Source organism: Strix aluco, chromosome 4 (genome assembly GCF_031877795.1).
Source record: "Strix aluco isolate bStrAlu1 chromosome 4, bStrAlu1.hap1, whole genome shotgun sequence".
Lineage (NCBI taxonomy): Eukaryota > Metazoa > Chordata > Aves > Strigiformes > Strigidae > Strix > Strix aluco.
The window spans coordinates 128,066,758-128,076,700 of NC_133934.1; positions in this window are offsets into that span (position 1 = coordinate 128,066,758).

Consider the following 9,943-nt stretch of genomic DNA (forward strand, 5'->3'; position numbering starts at 1 on the left):
AGCTACTTTTCACATGGGAATACCTTGCAGGCAGTAAAGAGCAGATGGAAAAGATCAGCATAAAGGGAATGAAGTGCTCTTCATGCTACAAAACCTTGGATCTGTGGATGTAAGCTACTGCCATTTTGTTATTAACTGCATCTAAACAGGTATCCTCACAACACAGTAAAAACTTTTCCTATGGGGAGAGGACATACTGAGTGGAGCATACTGAGTTTCAGCTGAACCCATTCAGGGAGCATCTCTGGGCAACCTGCTGGTCCTCCCTCAGGAGATGCTCCATTCCCTTTCCTCCCTGAAAATCAGCACAACACCAAGGACAAGAGAGTGGCATGGTACATTCATCTGTGCAGCAGGACACAGTGAAGGCAACCTGGTACCTGGCTGATGTCTAAGGGAGATCATTCTCCCACCAACTTTGGTGAGATCACGGGCAGGCACCTGAGCACACGGGGAGATGAATGGTTTTGGTCTCACCAGAGCCTGCCCACCTGTCCCACACCGTGAGGACTCGTGCCTGGTGATGCCGCAACACAGGCTGCACCTTTGTGAGCTGCAGGACTGAAAACACAAAGTAATTCCATCAAGAGAGCATCCGGACAGAAGGAAATTGTGGTGGAATAGAGAAAAAGTCTGTCTGCACCGCGGCACTGGGTTCATGTTTTTGGCAGGAACTTTTGTATCAGCAGCAATGCCTAATCACTAAACAGATGGGCTGAAAAACCACTTTGTGATATAGATGGGCTGAGAAGAGAAACGTATTTTTAAACCAAGGTATAGGATGTTCATTCACGGAGTTTTTCCAGAGGGCTGTCTTGTCTGGGGCCCAGCTGACTGCATGGGGCAAACAGGTCTGCCTCCCTGTTCCTAATGTACATGTCCCCTGCAAAGCTTATGTGCCCATCACAAAATTCTCCACCCTCTCCTGCACCCCAGCAGAAGGCAGTTGCCTTACCCACGGTGTCACCTCATAGGGGTGGGACGTTTTGACAGTGAAAGTGCTGCTACACTAGGGGTTTTGCCCATTATTGTTGCCTAGAGGTTTGATTTTTTTCATACCCACAACCAGCACAGACACGTTAAACTGACCTGTTCAATGTGGTGCAAAACTAGAGTTTACACTTGGTGGCACTGCAGGTTTCTATCCTGTCTAATTTTATGGCACATTTCAGCAGTCCCAGCTAATTCAAGAATAAAAGAATTCATTACAAATCCAAGTTTTTACTACCATTATTGCTTTTGATAGTAATGCCAGTTTGATAACCTTCAGTTCTGTATGTTAACTATAAGTGCCCAAAGTCATACTTGCTAAATTTCCCTTTCTTTCCCCTATGAGCTCCTTGTTTCATTCCTCTATTTACTATGCTCCCAGCTATAATCAAGCTCTCCATTGTGCAAAATGCAGCAAAAACCCCCAACCTTAGAGAAACCAAAGAAAGGCTACCTCTGCTCTACCAAGGAAAGGCAAGGTCCAGAAGGACGTGGTGACTCACCTTGGGTTGCTTCAGGGCTTGAGAGCAAAACATCTCTGAAGTTCTGCATTCTCCCTCTACAAAGCCCTTTCCCTTGGACCAGTCTTGGATCGATCTCATCTCCCAGGAATGCAACATCCTTCTCATCAGTATGGTTAAGCCACCGGGAACACACTGCTTGGGAGAACAAGGAGACCAGGGAGTTCTCAGCAAAGCTGGAACAGCCAGTGGTTCACAGCGACATTATTCTCCCTTTTAGTCTATTTATTATTGATTTATCAAAAAAAAAAAAAAAAGTCAATTTTTATCCTAGTCCTAAGATTCTTATCCAACACCGTAGGCTTTCAGCTTTGTGCTCTTTCTGATCATCCCCACTTGCTCCCGCAGGAACAGCCCCACGGGACTGTGCACTAGTCCTTCACCCGCAGTGTCACATCTCTAGTTGTGACTTGTAATCATAGAGCTCCCAAGGAAAATATGATAAAACACTTGAGGAATAACTAGCCTGACTGGTATTTTTGCCATTCCAACTCCCATTTAGTGTTGTGTAGGTGCCTAAATGCAATATCGTAGATGCTTCTTGCCTTCTTTTCATTTGTGTAGCATGCAGGATCAGTTGATGTTTGACTTCTTTAGATACATTTTGGATCCTTCTTTGAACCCCACGAAGTAACACTTGCTGCCTCTCAGGTGACTGTGACAGTGAGTATAGAAATTCAGACACACAAGACTGAAAAGTAGTTACAGGCTCCTCTGACTCTCATAGGAAACAAAACATAAAATTGTGGTTGATTTCCATTTCTTTACATGCCCACAGCCCCTGGCCATGGTCATGGAGACCTGGGTTCCCTCCATGTGGGCACTGAACTGAGATCTGAAGCAAAAGCTGAGTTGCCTCAAGCACCCACTTTCATCAAAGTAAACATGCTAGAAGCTGCCAGGAGTGAAGATCTGAACTGTCCCTGGAGGAAGCACTCTTGCTTGCATTTCATCAGAGACAGAGCTTAATTCAACTAATATAGCCACCTCAGTTCAAGTGATTTTGGGTAGCTTTGGGCCAAAGTGCTTTTGTTTTTCATTGTGTGCAAGGACTCACGACACTGAGACTTTCTGTGTTTTTATAATGGTCAGATTCCTAACATCTCTGCCCACCCAGGGAAGGTGTGCTTTACATGCCAGTCTTCTGTAAAGTGAAACATCCTGCCAATAAAAGTCTGGCCTGTGACTCCATTGCTGGTGCAGCCCAGCCCTCCCACTTGTCTGGGAGCACAGAAGACCTTCAAGAGAAAACATGCAGTGCTAAATCAACTCCTATACAAGGAGACAGAGAACAGATGCTGCTGACTTAAGAAGGGAGTACACAAAGATGTATTAGGTACACCAGCAAAGCCCGAGCTCAGGCTGTCCTTATCAATAATCTAACCCACTGCCTGCAGACTTTGATCTCCACCTCGCCTTCTGCTGCGGTATTTCACATGCAAAGTTTAGGAAAACCCAGTCCTGCAGAAGACACATAAGAATACTCAGACCTTCAGGAGATGATACCGTATCAGTGCAGAGTGTGCCAAAGGCTAGGGAAGTCTGAAACAAGAGCAGATGCTGTATGACTACCTGGGGACATGGAAGGAATGACACTGTGAAAGTCCAACATGAAGAGTGTGTATATTGCCTCCCAATAAACATGGCAGTTATTATGTGCTCAAATCAACCAAGAGAGAAGACGGGGTGTGTCCCACTTGCAAAAGAAATGGAGATATCTATATTATTTACAGATGTGCGTTATACTGCTGGTTCCCTAGGAAGCACACTCATTCCACAAAAGAAAAATCCCTTTTGTTTGCACTTCATGAAATATCAAGTAGACTGAAGCAATGGGACATGAATTTCAAACACAATAGCTATTGCTATCAGTTCTGTTTGCTCAGAGGGGCAATCTCACACAGCAGTGTCCAGAAGAACAGGGTATCTGCCAGTCAGTCATGGTGGGAAGAGCTAGGGCTTACCACTTTAACGTGTGCTGAAAAGTATTATCTTCCACCAGTGGCTCTTGTTGCAGCGCTTCTTGTTTGCTGAAGATGTTTTGGATAGCAATACATTGACCTTCAGTGGCTGGCTGGCAGTTTTTCCTCTGTGACATCAAGCAAGCGATTTGAATTCTTCCTAATTTTGAATTTCTAGAATGAGAGTCCCAAAATTTTATGGAGCTGTTGTGAGATAGTTAATGTGTGTGAGGTACTCACATGTTAGGATGGTGGGTCAAGAAAGCATCTTGACTCAGACGAAGAGAAACATCCTTAGATTGTGAAGAATCATAACTGTGATTACACACAATAAAGCAAAGAGGTCAACAAAACCCACATGACAAGCATCCAATAAATATTGGTGAACAGCAGGTACTTTTGCAGAAACAGAAACCAATTCTTAGGCAAGCAGACAGCCTAAATTCACAAGCCGAGATAAACCCAATACAGAAGTTGACCTGCCTTGATCACAATCCAAGGAAGACTTTTATCAGATGTGTTTAAACAAATCCCTTTTGCTATTTCTGACTTGTGTCAAGGGAAAAATATATTTTGCCCCTGAAAGAAGCAGCTTACGTTTTCTTCTAAACTCACCAGTAAATCAAGAAGAGCCAGAGACCTTAGCTTGGTGGCTGCTAGCCTTCATTCTCTTTGCTAAGCTGAAAGGAGGTCTAAGATTTTGGGGGGCCTGTGCTTGTGCAAAGCAGCAGGACCAGTGCTGAACGTGGGCTGTACAATGCAAGGACACTTTGAGGAGGCAGGCTGGCACTTACCAGGGTCCCAAAACGGGTGGCATGCCCAGGAGCCGCTCCCCATGCGGGATGCACATGCACCATGGCACTGCATGCATCCCACTGCGATCACTGCCTGCGGTCCCACTGACTCCAGCAGGGCAGCACCAGCACCCCCAAGCCAAGGACTAACCTTGCTCAGCAGCAGATTTCAAAGTATTTTGGTATAAAATCAGTCCCATGACAGACTGTGACACCCTCAGGCCCTGGCATGAAGCTGGCAAGGGTCAGACCAGTTGCAGAGCCATGCCAGAAGAGAAGTTCTCTCAATTCAGGAAGCCCAAAAGATCAGTCAAGACACAAAACCCAGACCCAGACCAGCCTGTAACTTTTGTCTTCCTCAGTGGAGACTCACTCAGTGGGGTGCAGGGAAGGTGGAATGGAAAGGAATCATCTTTGCAGATGTAATGAATTTCTCCGGGAAGCAGAGCTGGTGGCTGCAAAGAGGTTTTCAGATATAATCACCTGAAATAACCACCAATGAAATGCAGAAGGGGAAGAGCAACAGCACAACCCTGCCTTGTATTAGCACAAAGCCATAACCATGGTCTCAACCACGTGCCCTGACCTCACCCAGGCGAGGGCTACATCCACCCCACATTTGGAGGATGTGACCACTGACACTAATGCTCTACTCCTTAGGCAGGATTGCATCTCTCCAAGATTATCCCAAACTCCTATTTCCCACCCCACGTGCTCATCCCTTGCTAGGTACATTCAGACTGTGAAACGATCTTCTGCAGAGTGTGATTTTATAAGAGCCAGCCGCTACTGACTCTTTTGCTCAACAAAACTTTCGTTGCCTCTGTCTTAAGTTCACAGCTATAAATAGGGTCTTTCATAAGGTGGCGCCTGCAGAAGAAGTTCTAGCACAAACAGTTTTTAACATTTTGAATGAGCGGGGTTTGATGGGAAGCCCGCCACCCGCCTGGCTTGGCAAACTCCGCAGACCTGTTTGGGTTTAAACATACAGATATCCAGCAGAATGAACTGTTAGCCTGGCTGAGACCATTTCAGCTTATTTCATAAGTGACTTAGACAGATGTTTAAAGGATTTATGTAAGGTTGGCTGAAGTCAAACACAGGTGTAAGAGATGAAAGGGGAATGGGAAAAATGCACTGTGATGATCATTTTTCCATTTCTCTATTTTTTTTTCCCCTGGCTGTTGATTCTAGTGCCCTTTCCATGCAATGTCTGTGCTGTGAGTCACTGAGAAAAAAAAACAAAAACTATTTTTATTTACTACCAGTAAAGAATGAGGTTTTACACAAAGCTGTGCTGTAGCTGTGCTCTCTTCTCCTGTTTCAGCTATCCAGTTTATTTTTGCTCTACTTCAACTGCTTTTTGCTCACAGGATGTGCTGAGCAGACATTGCCACTCTGAGGAAGGGGAGAAAATGAAAGATGTAGAAATTCACTGCAGCCTGCTCATTATTTGCCTTTCCCAGCACGTAGTACATGAGTTTCACGCATGCCTGTGCCAGCCTGGCTTCTGGATATCTCCAGTGGTTATAGCATAAGCCTTTGTACCTTGTTGTGTGGTTCTGGTGCTCGGACCAAGATGGGTCAACACAGAGCGGCTGTCCTTTAGGAGCTTTCATGCATTGCTTACAACCTTCCCCAGGGCACTGCACGTGAATGCTGTCTGTGGAGAGAGAGTACCAGCTCGCATCAGGTCCTCTGTCCCAACCCCAAACACTTGGCACTCACCGCCGGGAAGTTTGGATGCAGAGGGATAGAGGGGAAAGAGCCTTTGGAGTCCTGGGGTGGACCAAAGTGGGTGCCCCAGAGCATCCCTCTCCAAGTCAGCATGCATCCCCACGCTGCTGAAGCCTGTTCAAGCAGCGGTTGTAAGATAAACAAAGCCCAGCCCACTGCTTTTCCAAACAACGTGCCGTATCTCATCCCAGCCTGCTAATGGGCTCTCTGTTGACTCTAAAGTTGCCTTGGGATTAGGCCTTAAAATAGCACCCACAAATATCCTGTAAGCATCTGTGATCCCATCTGAAAAACAATTACTCCCTCATGGCTTTCCGGGTGCATGAGTCAGTGCTCCTTGGCATGTTTCAGACACATCTTAGGCACAGTTCAGGTCTGTAGCCCTGAAGTGGTGATGGATATTTCAGCGTCTCACCTGTCAAACTATACCCAGAAGGCAAAAGCAAACCCCTGGGTTACACCCTTCCCTGGGTGAGCCATTGAAATGTTCGAGTTGGGAGGACTGGGAGGGTGTCTTTAGCCCTGGATGATGGAGGGATGGTGTATGCCTTGTTGCAATTCTGGTTTAATGTATGTCAGCTTTGCATTTTGCATTTAAACCTTTACAGAAAACCCCTTTCTGTGAAGGTGCAAAGCACAAGGAAGGAGACAAAGAGGACATTGGTCCTGGAAATGCTTGCAGGAGAAGCGATGGGGAAAAAAACATAGCTTGTGGGTAAATCCCCAGTAATCATTCCTCCTCGTTAATTATGGAGTTGTTACCTGCCTGAAACCCACAGGTAAAGGCAAAGCATCCCCATCTACCGCAGCTGGATGGGCCAAGGCTCAGCAGCCCGTTGAAGGTCGGCAGCGGAGGCGGCGGCAGAGCCAGGAGCTGAGCTCACATCTCCCGGCTCCCCAGCCAGTCCCCGACCCACAGGGCCATTTTTTCCTCTCCGTTCTGCCTCATTAGCACTAGTAAGCACTTCTGTCATCAGGGACACGCACACTCTGGTGGGGAGTGTAACATAAATGCCTATTAATAAATGATATAATACTTTCCAGTTTTCAAGGCTCTCTGTGGCGACCGCTCAGCAGCCCTGGCTGAGTCAGGCTCTTTTATTTACACCCTCAGCCCTGTAAAACCTGTTGTTTGCCATTGCCTGGGTTTGCTCGGAGACATACCCGGCTGCTGAAGGATTGCCCCGAGCTGGCCATGCACACAGTCTCGGATGGGGATCAGGGAGCTGGCGATGCCAGTGGTGTGGCAGGCATGGAAGGAGGAGGAGCCGTTTCGCATTGGATGGGAGGAGAGGGGCAGCTTTATAACAAATGTTTTGTATTAGCCCTGAAAGCCTCCAGCCCCGGGCTGGGGATCCATCTGCAAGCACGGAGCTGGGGCGGGCACTTGCCCGGCGGGTCCCAGAGTTATTACTTCATTCTCCTCACAACAATGTCGCACAACGGGATGTGTTTTATGGGGACATTAATCCACACAGCAATGGCCTTAATGCATCTCACCACCCGAGGTGTGTATTAGCTGCCTCTATAACATATACCCCAGTGGGTTTTATTGCTATTGCAGCATAAATCCTGGGGTTTAGAGCCTTTTAAAACTCTCCTGTTAAGCTCTGCCCTTCCGGGTCCCAATCCAGAGGATGGCAGAGAAAACCCAAACCCCCTCACCCTTACCCCATCTCTCAGTTGACACAGGAGTTAGCTGAGGCTTCAGCGACATCAGAGCTACTCTCCTGTACTTCCCATAGGAAAGCAGTGATAACAAAGGGATTCAGTTATCCCTTCGGTTATCCCTTCGTTATTCAGAAGGGATTATTCGTATTCAGAAGGGATTCCTTCTTTTCTATTCATGCTATAGCCATTCAGATAATCAGTGCAACACATTTATGTTGTCTGCCAGGACACCCAGCACCGCATCTAAGGCCTCTCTGCCACCAAAACCTGAGCTGCTGTCACCTTTTGCATCCCTGGAAGTCAGCTGGGAGCTGCTCCCCTCTGTTCCTCTTGCTGAATCTGTTCCTACCAGGAGAGGGTAAGCAGGGAGGGAAAGAGTGCTTTGCTCTTAGGAGGTATTTATATTGTCGAACCAGAAAAAAATAGCAAAATCCCAAAGTAAATGTTCTGGCTGTAGAAACGGTGATGAAAATCATCAGGGGCTCTCACCTGGCCTGTGTGCCATCTGTGTGGCATCTGTGGCATCACTGTGCCCAAGAGCCACCCTGCTGTAACACAGGGGTCCAAGCCACTCCTCTGCTTTTTAGTTGCAACTGCATAAGACCAACTGAGAACTCCCTCCCCAGCCTTTTCTAAGCCTTTTGTTTTTCACCAAACTCCTCCATCCACTGTGTGAGGACCAGACAGACCCCCGTGTTTGCCATCAAAGGGTCCCTGTTATTTTTCCCTGTGCTCAGCCATCTCCTTTTGGGAAGGTGACACACTGACGGCCGCAGGAGATTGCACTTCAGCTTCCTTGCACTCTTCCTGTGCTTGCCCCACACACCCGGGTCCATCCCCCCCCTTGCTGAAGGAACAACCCAACGCATTCCTCACACTGGAGACCTCCTCGCTGAAAAGTCATTTCCTTGCTGACGACCAAATTGCATTAACTCGTTAAGCCTGCACATCTTGACCCAGCTGCCACTCTTGAAAAGGTCCCCACTTAGCATTTGACAGGAATGTCAGCAATTTGGATGTTTAATGAAACCAGGGAAGGGCTTGTCACTCTAATCATGCTAATGGCTTAATGCCCTGTCGCTCTGCACCCCGGGCAATGCCACTGCACAGGATGCTGCCCTCTTCCTATGGTGGAAGGCAACGGTGGCACCAGCCACAGGCTGATTTGTAGATATAGATGAACGATTTGGTGTTAAGAAGGTGGTTTTGGAGGATTTGACTGGTAGGACCCATTCTGCCCTGGACTCCCCAGATGAGCAGGACAGACTTTTGGGATCACGTCATAATATTAACACTAACAACAGTGGTAACAGAGATGATAAAAATTTGCTTTGACTCGTCTATGACAAACACTGGCGTTAGTCCTTTGCAATTCTTTGTCATGCTAAAGAAAAGCTTTAAGAAACAAAATGGTTACCTGTTAAACAAATCACTTGGCAACTCTGACAGTAGAGGCTTCTGTCTGGAACAGGCCTTAACTCTTATCCCAATATTTACCTTTAGGCTGGTGGCCACTTGGCTCAGAAAGGCCACCTGAAATTGTCAGAAAGTCATAAATTTTAGGATGGTCTGTTTTTCACGTTTATGAGAACACCACGGCTCCAGATTAAATCCCTCCTGGGCAGTGTCCACAGGGGGATATGGTTTTCTTCCTAGGACTTTCCATCCTGGAAGGACTGGGACTCAGTGACCACACTTGGGGTCTCCAGTAGACTGGCTTTTGGTGAAGGCGGCTAGCAGCCCAGCTGGGGTGGTTACATTTTGTATTACCATCCCCATTACTGGCGATCACTGCTAAAGTGGTTGTAAGAGATCCTAAAGAAGTACATTTTGGAGTAGGAGCAAGAGGCAAGACAAACTCACCAGTTCCATCTCCATGACCGACTAAGGAGAGCATGAGAACTTCCACTGGCATTTTACTTGAGACATCTACCTTAATACGAACCTTTTCTCTACATGAGCACTTACTGGATTTGTAATAGTCAGTTCATGAGGAGCTTTCCTGAGCATGGAAACTGGATTCAACCAGATAACACCACTTAGCTGTCCCCATCAGTTTTAAGAGATGTTGTTTGAGGACCCCATCACACAGAGAGAATGTGAAACACATCTGATGCCTGAAAGCTATCATCATAGTTTCCTCCAGATGCCAGTAAGCCTGGGTCTGTATTTAACTCTTATTTAACAGTAGTCCTGGGGAGATGAGCAGCACAGATCTTTTCCCATCTATTCTTGACTAAGGTGTAATTGCCGGCGTCATGGAGAGATG